Genomic DNA, 16,889 nt, shown 5'->3' with positions numbered 1-16,889 from the left:
GGGCCTCATTATGACCCCGGCGCTAAACCATGGTGCTATTAGCACCATGGTCCATGCCGGGGTCCGCCATGGTGAATGGCGGAATTACCGCCCCATTCCAAGGTTGTCGGGGCGGTAATTCCCCATTCACCATGGGCCCTTCTCCATTCCCATTTTTAGCCCATAGGGCTCAATGGGAATGGGGAAGGCGCTAATTACCGCAACGTAAATTACGGTGCCGTAATTAGCTCCTAGGTCCCTTTGCGGGTTGGTTTTTTAACGCCTGCTAAAAGCAGGCATTAAAGTGCAACCCGCAAAGGGATCTCGTAATCAGGAGTTAAGGGTTTAACGGCGCCGACACCTTTTACGGCCCTGTTAACCCCTTAACGCCTGGGTTGTAATGAGGCCCATTGTGTCAACCACCAGATACGAGACATCCACAACACAGAATGCATATTGATCACACACTCTATTCACCTGAGTCCCACCCCAGGAGGTACCCACAACATACATCACTGGGAAGGCTCCAGCTAGTTTGGCCGGGCCTTCAAACAACACCATATATGGCACTTCCATCCAACAGCAAGTCAGGGGGAAGGGACAGAGTCAGGGCTTCCCAGGACTTTGGGAAAACAAGGTAATAGGTAATAGAAAGCAAGAGGCCACAGTGGCCATCTTGTTTTCCATCAGGAATCAACTGATCCCAATGGCAGGGCCGGGGTATCCCCAAAATGGAGGATACCCGTGCACCTGTCAAATTCAGCATGGAGCTGCCACCAGCCCATACCCCGCTCTGCGGGCCACCCAAAGGTGCCCAAAAACATAGACTAGGGGCACAGGGTTGTACCCCCACCCATGGGTGCCATAAGGGTATCCCACGGGTCTGTTGACCAAACCAAAACAGAGAGAGCTGCACCGCCAGGAGTCCCACATGAACTGCTGTGCAGAAAACACGACAGAACACATGATAAAAAGCAGTAAAGGACAAGGATACAGAGGCCGTGTCCCTCCGATGCATTTCCAGCATCACAAGGAGGAACAGGAGATAGACAAAACACAGGCAGAGGAACAAAGAAAGTATGGCAATATACACGAGCGATAGAAGAGAGAGGGACAGGAAGGAAAGACAGAGAGAAGAGAAATAAACACAAAGATTAAGGGATGAAAGATTACAGAGATGTAGAGGAATGAAGAGAAGGAGTAAGAAGGGAAGAACAAAGGCATGTGGAAGAAAGGGAAGGGATGTGAGAAAGCAAAGGGAAGTAGATGAAGCAAAAGAGTTAAAACGGAGGCAGCTAGGTTTGGTTACCAGTCTTATTCGTAGAGAACAAATGAGGCCAAGCCCAGAAATACGATGGGATAGAGTGGAAGAGATACTTCTGATAAAGGAAGTAATGCCAGAAGTATCTAGAGTCTGCTAGAAGAAGAAAAAGATGATGCGCAAAGCATTGGTCAAAGGATCAATAAGGTCTATCAGTAATTAAGATGAGATAGCATGCATGGAACTCGAGGGAACAATGATCGATCCCTAGTACCTCGATCACGAAGTAAGGAAGAAAACCTGCTCAGTGATGAATGTCGAGCATTGTCTCTAAGCAGACTGAACCTAGATAAGGGTGAGGAAGATGTGAGTCATAATAGGTGGGACCTAGACATATCGGATGAGGAAAGCAAGTTCAGTCTTAGGGCAGAAGAAGGGAGCATGTGGGCCCCTGTAGGAAGCCCGTAGATGGAATAAGGAAGAGAGATGGTCAAATGTGGAACAGTCTAAAGATAAAACACTAGATCCCATCGCATATCCTGAGCATCTTCGAGGAGGATCGTGCAGTGAGAAGGGACAGACTCCCAGGGATTTCATTTCACCAAAATGCCAGGGGTAGCGGAAGTGATATCACATGACCCTTGCCATCTGATGACATTATAGGAAGTGATGTCATTTGACCTCACCCCAAAGTGACATCACAGGAAGCGATGGGACACAACCTTTGACCCCTTGACAAAACAGGAAATGGCATCACATAACATTGTTTCTAAGTACAGTATGAAAAATATGGTTACGATATCACTGTAAAGTGATATACATTTCATACAAGAATGGATCAGCATATGTATCATTAAAATCAGAATGTATAGGCCCATATTACCAAATTACTGTGAATGCAAGCCCACATCTAAGGCCAAACGATAATGATGTGTTATTATATAGCACGCATGTTTAAGCACTTCATATAGAACAAATATACATACAATATCACCCAACATGTGTTGATACTCATTTATCAACCTCAGCAGGATGAAAGTCTGAGTTGACCTTGCCAGCAGCCGAACCTGCCGATCGCATGCACATTGCAGCAGCCCCACCCACTGAGCTATCTTGGCAGCTATAGCTATCAGAAAACCAGCCAGTCCAGAAACAAAGAGCCACATGCTGCTGGCCCAAAGAGCCACATGCTACTGGCCACAGCCCAGGAGCCTTAAGTAAAATAAATTAAAAAAAACATTTATTTTTCTTTTTTAGTGGTAGCAAGGGAGACCACAGGGTAGCAAGGGAGACCTTGACCCCTAAAGGGTCATCACTGGAGTACCCAAAATATGTAAACAGGTTAAGGTCATTATCGACAAAAAGATAGACAGGAACAATTATCCCTGCTATGAATAGACTAAGAGTGGGATCCGACTATGGGATGGGGTTCACTCAGTTCACTTGTTAGAGAAGGGGGAAGCAAGACTGCAATATATTCCATGGCCACATATGGACAAGAATACCTTAAAATGTAAGCTCCCTAGAGTGACTTCAGGGGCTGGGAAAAGAATATACGAATTAGAGATAATGACAGGAGGAAATATGCTGGCCATAGTGGACATAAAAGGTCTCCTGGCAGCCATTCTTGGACAGAGGGCTGATGACATATGGAAGAGAGCGGGATATTCAAGTGTGACTGCACAAAATACAGCGCATGATGGAGCGACATTCAATGATTGCAGGGCAGATGTTTGGAGGGCTGTCAGGGTACAGAGTCCTGACACATCGGATATGGGTGCAATTATGACACGTAAAATGAAAGAAGACCCTGTTGCTTATATTCAGGATATTCAGGAGAAATGGCAGCTTGAAAATCGCGAGCCGCAGGAAAAGACAGTGGCATTGCACCACTAGGTCTACTCTCACCAAATCTGCTAAGACCTACACCACCACCTCCCTAGTCACACACTAACTATGGGCTAGAGAGGAACCGCACCCCTGGGGTGCCATTTAGTAATCCTACTTCCTCATCCCCTTACAGACGTGACCGCGCCTGTTGACAAGATGACGACTGCATCCTAAATAAGTGGATCCTTCCACCTCTTAATCTGAGCCACTAAGCTCCTCGGATTCGGTAAGCACCGGCATCCCCCCTACATAGTATTCATAATTTTTCTCTGCTAGATCTTTGCTGACCACGTACATCCTGACACATTCTTTGTCTGTTTCACTCCTACAGACCACATAGGACCATCCACTCGTAAAGACACTCCTGTCCTGATGAAGGCCTACATCATTAGAGCTCACCTAGCTCCACGCAAAATGGCCGAAACACTGTCGTGTTGACATGTTTTATATGTTGTTGTTCAACTCTTGATTGTGCCCACACTCTATGGGCCCCCCACATGTTTATGATTCCACTGAATTCTCTAAGCTTCCTTCCCAAGGAACCTATAGAGAATGAACAAACTGAACAAGTAGATGTCTCAAATATTGACTACTTGATCATTCGTACTTAGGTACTACACTTTGTATATCCTCAAATGTGAATTTCCTATGTTTTTTGAAAAATACCAGTGTATTACTACACCACTGCACTTCAAAATAAAACCCTTTTATGCAGAAGAACAGTTTCATGAGAATTCTGTGACCACCCACACAAGGGGTCACCCACTCAGGGTGTAGCCGTGGTTACTCTTCAACAGAGATTGACCTGACCTTGCTCATTCGTTTTTTGATATTATTGTACCAGTACAGAGACAGATGAAAAAATTAATGGGGATGGAAGCAAAACCATGGGCTGATATACAATTGACAATAGTACAACATTGCTAGTTATTACAACAGAAGAACAAAAGGATGAGAATAGAACGATTAAGGAAGCTAAATTGGTTCAGAAAAAGTCATCAAAATGTGCCATGGAAGGGGCGGTATTGACAAGTGGAGAAGGAATGGGAATGCAAGAGGCAATGGGTACATCACAGGCAAATAATTCACACCTGATGGACCAAGGTCCATGAGGCAGAAGTATGGGTTATACGGGAAGAAGAGGTGGATTTCAGAATAACTAAACTGGGTTTCAAAATACACAGAATGAGAACCAGAGTGCTCATGGAGGGTGTAACCAAGGAGGGATTGCCAGAAGGGTTCCCACAGTACTTTGGAATTGTGGAATGACAGGACATATTGCGCACGTATGTGAGAGCTGAGGGAATGTAAAGTATGGTCAGTTTTCCAGAAGGGGACAGCTTATCCTCCGCCATACAGCACACAGACCAGAGAAGGCTTTGCCCAAGAGCAGACATCTTATCAAGCACAAGCACCGCATGTACAGCAGGTGCCACAGCAGGGACAAGCACAAATGAATACCCCTGCAGGGGCTGTCGCAAAAGGCCCCTATGCAGACACAGCAGTATGCAAATATAGGACAAGCATTGACACCTAGAATAGGAGGTGTGACTGTGGTAGGAAGAAATACTTTTACAGGGACAGGTATGAGTTTGTACCCACAAAAGGACAGCTCACAGGGTGACATGATGTGTTCAGTACTATCTGTGAAACAAGAACCCAAGAGGAACCAAGGGTCAATGTGACTATAGGAGGCAAATCCTTTTCTTTTCCTGTAGACACAGGAGCAACTTGTTCGTGTATACGAGACTGAAAATATCCAATGTCATGTATTGCCATGAATGCTCAAGGGTTCTCTGGAGCTATGATTAAAGTTCCTTTTACTGATAAATTAGCAGTCTTCACAGGTGAATGTGACATGTCTGTTCCTTTGTTTTATTCAAGACAGACACCAGTTAATATTTTAGGAACTGATTTAATGGCAAAACTTAATATGATGATTTAATTTAATGATCAAGGAATAGTGTGCTCCACTCCTGGAATGCACTATTTAAACGCGGGACGGTTCATACTTGTATTCACAGGGCAAGTGGCTCTGCGAGGCGTTCCAGTAGATCCAGAGATTTTTATTTATGGAGTAAGTATTTTTGCTGACATGGCTACCTGGTTTGGTAGGGAAGATTGTAAGGATACCAGGTGAGATTTTTTTTAGACCGCAAATACTTATGGATGAGGAAGGTGGACAGACTATTCCTATAGAGTTGGAAGCAGTTATAGTACAAAGAGAGATCACAATGCTGAAAGGGATAGATGATGAGGGTACACCGTGGAGAACAGTGATAGCTACTGAGGAGGCATACAGACTGACTGACATAACTGATGATGATATGTTCAGGGAGGACCGAAGCGATGTCGATGTGTTGTTCTTCATGAGCATTACATACTGGATAAAGATAGAAAGGAAGTCCCACAAAGAATGACGATAATGAAGCAATGACCAGTATTTTTTCAGGAACATCTTGAAAAAGTGCTGATTTTCCTATGGACCACAGGCCCCTATGATGTAGGTTTAATGAAGGTGTTAGGTGAGGCTAACATAATGCATAAACCAGGAGCAATTTTACCCCAAGCAAAATAGTACCCTATGTCTCGAAATGCTTATGAGGGTATATTTCAGACTTTTCAAGCACAGATGAATCAGGGAATTCTGGTGCCATAAGCATCATTGTGTAATACTGCAGTGTATATGATTAACAAATCTAAAGGAGGGTTGTGGAGATGTATCCAGGATTTGTGATCTCTTAACTAGATTGTAGATTTACTTTAGTTCCTAATCCTGCAACAATATTGTGAAGTATCCCAGTAGAAGCTCAGTATTTCACAGTGATCAATTTGAAAAATAAGTTTTTCTCGATCCCATTGCATAAGGATTCCCAAGACTTGACTAAAAGATACTTGTTTGCCTCAAGGGTACTGTGAATCCCCATTAATCTTTAAGAGGGTTCAACAGATGGATCTAGGCAATATTGATCTCAAAAGCGCTGTCATACAAATCGTAGATGATCTATTGATTTGCAGTGAAACAGAGGATGAGGACTCTATTCAACTGATGACTATTTTAGCAGACAAAGGATATAAGGTGGACACGGCGAACCTACAGTATTGTCAAGAAGAGGTGTTAAACATAGGTCAGTTCATTGCACATGAAGGAAAGAAAGTGACACCTGAGAGAGCTGAGTAAATCATGAAAACGTCAAAGCCGAACACAGTGAGACAGATGCAACAGTTTCTGGGTTTATGCAATTACTTTAGAGCCTGGGTGTTTGATTACAGCACATATACAAGATCCCTTCTGCAAGCATTAAAGAAAGCACAAGTTGGTAAAACAAAACTAGAATGGACCAAAGAAATGGAGGAAGGAGTTGAGGAGCTAAAAGAGCAATTTGTACAGCCCCAGTTTTAGGGATTCCCAATTATGACAAGGAATTTTATCTGTTTTCACACACAAATGGGTCAGTAATGACATCAGTGCTCACACAAAGGACAACATTGGGGTACAAAACCTTTAGCATACTACAGTGGGATTTTTGACCCAGCTATGGGAGGATGCATCCCTTGCAAACAATCTTTAGTAGCTGCCGCATTTGCAATTGAGAAGTCCACAAGTATTGTCATGGACTGCTCCATGACGCTTTACGTGGAGCACGCTCTGTTTGGCATTTTAGAAAACCCAAGAGTACATTGACATCCCAAAGAGCCTCAGTTTATGAAGTAATGATTTTTAACCCAACAATTAAAATTGTAAGATGTAAAATATTAAACCCACCCATATTTCTAGCTGAACCTGTAAAAGAAGCTGATGATGTGCATGACTCTGTTCATTATGTTGAATTGTATGATGATATAGCCTGTGTGAAAGAGAATGCTTTGGCATTAGGGGAGATTCTTTTTATTGATGATTCTTCGAAAATGTATTTGTCTAATGGGGAAAGACATTCAGGCATCCCAGTAGTGAGACACAGATTAAATGGCGAATTTGAAATAGTGGGGAGTGCAAGACTACTGTCTCACTTTTCAGTGCAAGCAGCAGAATTAGTAGCGCTTATTATCGCGCACGAGAAACATGAAGGACAGGAAGTTATGGTGTACAGTGACTCCGCCTATGTGACATCAATCATACATGCAAGTGTGGCACGTTGGAACGGGAGGGGCTATCTCTGCACAGACGGCTCTCCAGTGCAGCATGTGTCCTTATTGGATAGGCTCATTAAGGTACTATAACTCCCAGTACTCACAGTGGTCATAAAATGCACAGCACATACTAAACAAACATACTTTATCTCTTGCAGGAATAAAGCCGCAGATGTAGAAGCCAAAAGAGTTGCATATTCTCCAGAAATTTTGAGTTTTGACACTGAGGATGTTAAAGAAAAGTCATCTACAACCATGTTAGTTCAGGAGGGGTTTAATATGCTGGCAATACCACAATTAATAGAGATTCAGGGAAGTGCACCACAGGAAGAGAGCAAGAACTATGAAAACAAATTGGGTGTTCTTTATCCCCCACACAGAAGCTTTATGGCAACAGGACTGCACTGGAAAGCAACTGATGCCAGTAACTTTATTGAAGGTCTTGCTGAACAGCTGCATTACCCCGCTCATGTAACTAGAAAAAGTCTTGCTGACAAAATTGTAGAAGACTGGTTATTTCCTAATTTGTGGGACTGTGTTGCACTGTTTATGGTGAATTGCATTCTGTTTCAAAGGTTTACTGCTGGGCATAGACTGAGAAAAATTAGAGGAGTAATACTCAATGAATGGTTCATTTCAGCATTTACATATTGACTAGGTCGATATGTTGCAGACATGTAATGGATGTAGGTATCTATTAGTGGTGTTGTGTCCCTTCTCCAGGTGGATCCAAGCTGGTACGTGTACATACACTGATGCCACTTGCACAGCACATTTTTTAGTATGCAAAGGTTTTCCCGAGGTGGGGTGTGTGTGAAGTGGTAAGATCTGATAACGGACCCCATTTTGTCTATGAGTTATTCAAAAAACAAATAGGGCTTTGATTAAGTATAAAACACACATTTTCTTTTGCGTATAACCCACAAGCGAACAGGATATGTGAGCGACTCAACAGCCTCCTCAAAGAAAGGATTGGCAAGATTAAAATGACTTCGAAAAAGGGATGGCTGTCTTGCCTACCCGTGGCCTTATATGCCCTTCTGAATCAGCCAGAGTCAGACCACCACCTCACCCCGCATGAGCTAGTAACAGGATGTCGAATGAGAGCGCCCCTTACACCTAGTTGAAAGGAACTTTTAGAAACATATTGCAGCAGTGAATAATGCACCAGAATTATGCCTAAATGTCAGTTCTTGATCAGAAATTGGAAGATAGATCAATATACAGATCATTTTGTGGAGAATATTTGTTTTAGGTGATACAAATGCATGATACTTCCTGACAGTGATGTTCATCGGCCTGCGGTTGCTGTCTTTGTGTTCATACTTAAATCATACCATGCTCTTTTCAGAAGAGACGCTAATATTTACACTTTTTTACAATATCCGAAAAATGGTCCAGTGATAAGAAGGCTCCTCATTGCTATAATTGAACAAATTGTACAGTTGCAAATGTGAAAGAACCTCAATGATTGCATTAGAAATGATTAATGAGGAATACAACATGATTATAGAGAGAGTACCAACACGCAGTAGGATGGCATGAAAAATGGTTGTCCAGATTTCTATGCATGATTTATATTTGCATGATTGTTCTTGTTGTCTTTTTGTTCCTTGTGTTTCACAGTCTCTATTATCTTAATGTTGCTACTAAAGAAAGAGCTCTTATGGTTCTCCCCACTATGAAAACGAATTATGACAGTTTTCTTGGCCTCTATAAATCTATTGGGAGACCTAAAACAGACACAGAGGAAGATAATGAAGCGATACATATGTATCGAGATAATTAAGCTCACCTGGGGAATAACATGTAGTATCAACACTTGAAAAAGATAGGGAAAAGAGCATCTGATGAGAGTTGCTATGTCTTCTCTTTCATCCCATATGCCATGAATACAGTAAGAACTTTCATTTCGAAGGAGGTATCAGTATATGATATGAAATGCCTCTGCCATCTTGCAGCATGTACTACTCGAGGACAGTTTCAACGAAGTTGGGCGACTTTGCGATGGAAATCAAAATGGTAATTTTCATAGAAGGATGACTATATCAAGACCACACAAATGGAGACTGAGCCTGGATGGAAAGATAAAATGCTTGTGTATCCTGCAGCAGGACAGGATGAAGTGATCATTTAAGAACTGAAGAGAATGAATTGTCCTAATGTGACAGAAATAGCGGGATCACCTGGATGTTGAGAACAAACTCAAATGTTGATCTATGGGCGAGTGCATACCAAGAAGGGATGGGAAGTAGGAATGGTGTCCGGTGCAGCACATCTGCTGAAGACGGAATACGTACAAGAAGTACAGAAAGTGAATGATGGCTTCTTAAAGTCATGGGCCAAGCATTCCAATTTTATGACTTGGGTAGAAGACAAATTAGGCCCAGTAGTTGTAGTCCTGTTGGTTAATGAAACACTATGTTTCCGAAATCATGGAAATAACCATGTGGGATATAACAAAGAATGCAAAGCAACACTGAACGTTTCCTGCAATGAGAGAAGGGACAACTATCCTCGTAGATCGATATTGGGCTTGTAGATCCAGAGCATATATGAAGTTACCCAGGGACTGGGGCGGAGTGTGTTCCCTGGTGCTCATTCATGTTCCGGCATTGGTGATTCCTCAGAGTGATTTAAACATTGGTGAATTTCCAAGTGAATTTCCAAAGGAAGTTGACTATTTGAGAAAAAGAAGATCGCTTGAACTCCTGTGACGGAGGAAAAGAGAAAATTATTTCTCAGCCAAGTCGATAACAGCGTATGATACCATTAATGAGGAGCACAAGTTGCTCAGCAAGACTGCTAAAATAATGACAGCTTTACTCATGAGCGACTGGGGACCAATTCCACTGGTGACGGTGCATGGTACAAATACCTTTAACATTCAACATTAATATTCATTCATGCCTGGAATCCAAACAGTAGTGAAGGCCAAGTGGTTGCAAATCACCAGATGGGAGCTTTTGCAGACAATCAATGCTACCATAAATGGATTCAATGCCATTACATAAGAGCTGAGGGCCATTCGACTGATGACCCTCCAGAATAGATATGTCCTTGATATGATCACAGCAAAGGAAAGAGGAGTTTGTGCCAGAATGGAACTTTGACAGAGGCCATAACGTTGTTGATAGACCTGCATGACAAGATGGAAGATGAGACAGATGACATTGATGATGACAGTTGGTTGGCTTCTTTGTTTTCATGGATTCCTCAGTGGTTGGCAAATATATTCAAAGTTCTTTGAGTAATACTGGTACTCTGGATTCTGTGTAGTCAGGATGTTGACTGCCCAATGCAAGAAAACAGCAAAGAAGGTGGTATGGATGAAGATCATGATCAATGTCTTACCTGAACCAAACACCAAGGAGCTGACTGATGACACTGTTAGAAAATACATAGAGGCTAGTATTGTAGCACCTGAACGAACCATGTTTCTGCATCCAAAAAATCATAAGAAGTAGGTGGGTCGATGGGTCTATTGTACCCATAATGGACAATGTAATTACATGACCTGGAGTGAAGATGAACATGTCAAATCAGCAGGCAACCTGAGGGGGTGATGAAGATATGGACACCCAAGACATACTTCTTCAAGAGAAAATACCAGGATGTCTGTCAGGCCGTGGAAGAAGTGGCACCAATGGAAGCTCCATTAGGCTGTTTCTCCACTTCAGTCTAATGGTCTAGTCTTTACTCAGACCGCCTGGTTATAGCCCAGCCATGCTCCTTGACAGGTGCGTTGCAACTCGCTTCTGTCAACCTGTGTTTGACTCTCCTAGTAGTTCACAGGGCTCCCTGTTCTGTGTGTTTTTTTCCTCCTGAGCAGGTACCCCTGTACGCTGCTCTGTTATTTTTCTATCGTTCCTGGCTATTCTTCAAGGGTTCCTATTCTTTACTGTTTCCTGCTATCTTTTCTGCCTTTGTTTCCCTTTGTGCCGCGTTTGCCGACTCCGGCCCCTCCTCCCTTGGTATAACTGGAGCAGGCGTCGGAAGCGCAGACTCTCCTTCTGTTTCGTCTCTTCGGCCGCGTTCCGTGGATTTACACTCTGCTTGGCGGAGCCAGTCCGGTTTCCCTCCTGTGCCTGGTTGTGTCTCTTAATGTTACTCTGGCATCACAGCATTATTCCGCTGAGGTGCATAGCTGACATTCCTTATCCCTATATTTTTCTCTTACTTTCTTTCTTTTTCTCTCTCTCTGTCTTTCACACTCACTGGAACTGTCTCTCACTTTCTTTCTCGCGCTCCCCGCTCTCTCGCTATGTCTTACCTTTCTCTTTTGCATTAGTACATTTTACTCAGTCCTCCTTTTCCCTGTTTGGCTTTTTCCGACGTTGGACTGGTGCTTCCTTCTTCGTGCCAGCAGTTTTGGATCTACAAGAAGTGAAGGTTTTGTTCCTTCCTGTTGCATTGGACTTTGGACTCTTTTACTCTTACAAGGATTTCCATGGTAATAAGACTCTCAGAGTCTACATTAGATACTGCAGGATTTCATTTGCCTTATCTACCTTTTCGTCAAGCCATTTTACCATCCATTTGGCATACAGTGTTTTTTTCTGCCAAACCGGCTTTTTCCCTGTGTTAAGGGGCTTGCTCCTCAGGGGTCATCTGACCGCTGTTCACTTCACGGTCAAGGTGGCCTCAGGTGGAGCTCATCCTTACCTCCATGAGCAAAAAGACAGAAAGCTTAAGAAGAAATATGAAGAGGATACCACTAAGAAAGACAGAAGAAGAAGACAAAAGGTATCTCTACAGGAAGATTCTATGGAAGATCCAGGTGCAGAGAGTCAAGGGGGGTGAGCGTTCTTCAACTTCTGACAATGTCGAAATGATTGAGGAGGTGGTTGAGGACTCGACCAGAGGGGAAAAGTAGAGGAGCAGCTGCATGCCTCTGCAGGAAACCCTGCCCCCCTACCTCCTATATTTTGGAGACCTGAGATCATGCCGTGTTTGACAACAGCAGTTGTGCCAACACTGCAGCGTCTGTTTGCAAGAAGATACCCATTGAGACAACCCTGCTAGATTTATCCCCAAAGGGATGACAACCTAAGGGAAGAACTCCCTGAAGGAATATGAGAAAGCGCCGAAAGGAGAAACCAGTGACATCACACAAAGTATGCACAACGTCCTGAGACACTGACTAAAGAGAATATATAGACCTTAAAGAAACTAATGACGAAGTAAAGAATTGTGTGAACGCTCAAGTGTAAAAGAAGAAGATTACACATGTACGAAGTGCTGTAGAAAACCAACCATTAAATAAATATACAGATGCAAAAGTAGGCCAAGACGTCATAGAAGCTGGCTATACGTAGTGAATAGAATGCTGGTTAAGCTGCCATTGTATCAAAGCTGGACATCGGTATCATGAATATAGTAAGGCAGGACCCATGAAGCGGGAAGGGAAAGCTGTGTCGCAGCAATAATAAGCAGAATCGTGGAGCTACAAGACAAGGCTTCCTGGCCTGGAGTCAAGACTGATGCAGCCAAGGTCAGTAATCTATTCTGGAAATTAGCTAATTTGCAAAGAATTAATCATCCCTTGTTAAGGTGCAAAGAAAGAACACCTAGAGTGCCACGTCTAATTCATTTAAAGCATTTAAAAGCTGTAAAATGGACCAAATCGTGGTCTCCTGTCATGTGAGTCAAGGATGAAAATATAGTTCGAATTTGGAGTCCCAGAACACGATAGTGAGTGCTCTTGCTCCCATGGATTCCAAGAGACAAGAATACTTTGCAAGGCCAAGTTCAAAGACAATCTTCATGGCAGAAGGCATGGGCGATGAGAGATACTGGGCTAATTGGGTGGGTAGGTAGCATTATGCCCCATTTCCTTGCACCTGGGTCTGGGCTTATGTGCTGCTAGGTGAACCACATCTTCCAGATTGGCACAAACGTGCCAACCAATTGTAGTAGTCCATACAACAGAGGACCTTATAGTTGAAAACCATTGAGAAAATATGTATCTTATGTTTCTGAAGATTACATGTTTTAGAGGTAGGCATATGTTGTCCACCTGACAGTGGGCAGAGAATCACAATACTAGTCCTTATAGAAACATATGCTTAGATGTTCCCCATAGCCAATCCCGACATTTGATAGGTTTCTCAGTATTGCCACGTAGTATGATGTCATCTCTGATGTATTTGTGATATAAAAGCTATGATTTGTGTGAAGATTTCTGAGAGAAACTGAGCGTATGTCTGTTGATGTGCCTTGTAAACTCCCTGTTTTAGATAATTGTTAATAAAACAGTACTTTGCCATCTTCCTGAGTTGATTCGATATTTTGGACTCTGAATTAATCTGTGTGATCCCATACATTACATATGCACATTACTAAAGGGCCCTATTCTCAAAGCTGTCTTATTTTCCCACAAATTGCACATGTTGCCAAAGGGTCTGCTCTCTCTTCATCTCTCTACCTCTGAGATTTAGGATCTTTCAGGACCGCCTTCCAACATTTTAACATCCACATTTCATTGTTTTGTTATGCGATATCTATTGAGCACCTTCTCTCTGCATTCCCTTACATTTCTCTACACTTACATTGAAACTGAATCGATTCCTGCTGACACATGATTGCAAAGCAGAATTGAAAATGTCCAGTGCAAAGCAGGAAGAAGTTGGAGAAAGTGGGTGAAACTATCTCCTTTTCAGGGATGGCATTAATAAAATTGAACTCCTTTAGCAGAGCTATCTACAAGCCTATTGCCAATGGCTCTCTGACTTTATGTCATAGGAAGATCACTAATATGCTAAACTGCAGTAGAACCACCTTGGGGGTTGCTACTAATCCAAAACCACTTTAGTCTAAGTCACCCAGCAATGGACAAAGCAGTAGCAATCATGCCTGATACCCAGTACGATAAGCGTGTTTAAAGAATGAACGCTTAGATTTATTTAGTCAGGGTGAACCAAAAAGACATGACAGATGTATTGTCATGCCACAGACTGCTGGAATAGGTGGTGGTTGCATTGATAGGTCTGAAGTTGACAGTGTTGATGGTTGCAGTTAGTGTACCATCAAAGCATTCTGACAATTTTACAAATAGGCATAATGAAGAGGCGGCCAAGGGCAACCCAGGTTAATCAAGCAATTTGAAAGATAAGTCCTCACTACCAGATATTTTAGCTTGTATTTAAAAAAAAGAAAGATGATAATCTGGCTGATGCTGGATAATAGGAAAGAGGCAGAGGAGCAAGGAACTTATTGAGGGTGTACACTAGAAACATTCTTGTCAAACTCTCCTGCACCTCATGATAAGAATCAAGGATGTGTAGTCTACCTGGATCCTGTGGTGGCATCTACCACTGCGCTTACATCATTGGTTTGTCAACAATTAGGAGGGGTATTGAAAACCCATGTGGAGAAGGCCACATCCCCCCTTACCATTAAATCAAATGAGGATTTACCCTCTCTTGTACCAGCACAAGAAAAGGAGATTCAAATGCCGAAGGTGGAAATTAGCAGGTGAACTAATTCTGTCTCTAAATCAAAGTTAGAATTCCTATTTCTAAGAATAAACAGAGAGTGTCCACACCACACAGACTATCCTAACTCAATCAACAGTGAGCAGTAAAAGCCTATTCTGATGATAAACCATCAAAAACCTCAATCAAGACCTGAAGCAGAGAGAACGTTACTCCTTTACCCTCAAAGGGTGGAGCTAGTAAGACCTAACAAAACATTGTAAGAAGAACTTTGATCAACCAATAACTCTTTAAAGGCAATGACTGACAGCTTCATTCCATCTTCATGGCCAGACAGAATGCAGAGACTCAGGCAGTGTGCTGGTAATGAATAGTTAAATGAAAGGCAATCCATTATAAAAAATGTTTTTCAAAAAAAGGTAGCAGGTGCCCTCTCCTGAATGAACATGGCATGATTACCTGTTCTGTGTTATTTTTTCCCACTTTGAGAGTTCACAGAAATCACTTTTTGTTCACTGTACCTTTCACTGTTGGGAAATATCCATTTGCATATCAGTGTTTGTTCTGCCCACATGGGCAGTCCAGCACCGAAATGCTATGGGAATTCGCTTCTGAACAGGAGTACCAACAGCAACCCATACACATGTTGTTAGGCAGAAACCTGTGCAGTTCCATTAGGGACCACTGCAAAAGATTTAAGACTACAGGTGTTTGGCAGTAAACCCTCTTGGTAGCAGTCTGTACCACACAGATTCACTTGGTAGCTGTGGCTGAGCAGTCAGACTTCCCTCAAGAAGAGTTAGGCAGTATGCAGAGTATACACAATAGGTACAAAGACACAGTAGCACAAACAAACACTGACCAGAGCTTTGGTGTAAAAGTACATCATTATTTATTTAAGACACACTTATAAAACACACTAGCACTAAATTAGTAAGATAAGTTCAAAACACAATCACTATTTTCATATGTACATCCCTGATTACTTGTTGGACAAGTCTTAGTTAACACCACTTATTTCCAGACAGAGGTGAGCGCTTAACGTTCGATGGCACTCCAACAAGTTAAATAAAAAGGGAGGGAAAAGCAGAATTATGGAAGCATACACACTAAACACTTTTTAAAGAACCACAGCAAGTTAGGAAGGTGGTGAGCGAGGAAGTTTAGGTGCCAGGCCCACTTTCAAGGGAGCCAGGCGGAAGGTGCCCAAGATCAGACAGTTACAAAGAGTCTTCGAAGTTTGTAGAGGTAGTTCGAAAAAGGTTTAGTTCAGTTCCGAAAAGTTAGCTAAGGTGTCCCAGGCTAACCCAGGTTCGAGAGACGAGGATTTAATACACCCTTTTCAATCGGTTGCAAGGGAAGCCAGGTGGAACACGGTACCTTAAATGGAGAGGATCCTCCAGCGGGGGCAGTTGTTCCTGGCAGCGGGTGCAAGTCACAGCGTCGTCCAGAGGAAGAGAAGATCTCGACATGGAGGAAAGATGAAGGAAGAAACCAGCCGTGGAGTTCTCCGGTACAAAGGTACTACCCCTTCGGTTCGCGGTAGTGGTGAAAACGTGGTATCCCGATTTCCGGGGTGCTTGGCACAGGCAAGGTGGCCACGAGATGCTCCAGGAAGGTGAAAAGAAGGTAGACTGGTTATCCCCACCAGTCGAAGGAAGAAGACTCTCCGGGCTGGAGATCTCCTCTGTCGTTGGGAAAAGTGGTGAGACGGTTCAGCAGGGCTCCACCGGTGGTGTCGTCATTGCAGGCCGGCTCAGCTTCTCCCTCCTCGGATTCTTAGGTCTTGTGGCGACTTCTGAAGTTCCAGTCCCCAAAGCCCTGCTTTTATGCAGCATACCCCCATTCACTCAGCCTAGCAGTCAATCAAACATGCTAAGTGGTGAGCCGGCCGGCTCACCACTTGGGCCAATCACACAAGAGTGCGGCTTGAGTTACTAAGGTAACTCAGTCCAGGGTGCCTAAACCCCCTCCCACACCCCCTGTGGTACCCAGACAGCGTGGCACCACTTTTGGAGGCTTCTGTGGAGAAGCCCGCCAAAAAGTGGAAAAAGAGCTCGACTTGGGTTGGAGTCACAGAAGAGAACACAAACGCCATTTTAGAATCGAGTTCTGGCAAAAAATACCAACCGGTGAATTAATATTAAATAAATAAACCGGCGGTATGTTCGAGGCTATAAGAATTAAATAAT

This window comes from Ambystoma mexicanum, chromosome 1p (assembly GCF_040938575.1).
Source record: "Ambystoma mexicanum isolate Mex_15411 chromosome 1p, UKY_AmexF1_1, whole genome shotgun sequence".
NCBI classification, from domain to species: Eukaryota; Metazoa; Chordata; class Amphibia; order Caudata; family Ambystomatidae; genus Ambystoma; species Ambystoma mexicanum.
This window is presented reverse-complemented; position numbering follows the sequence as displayed.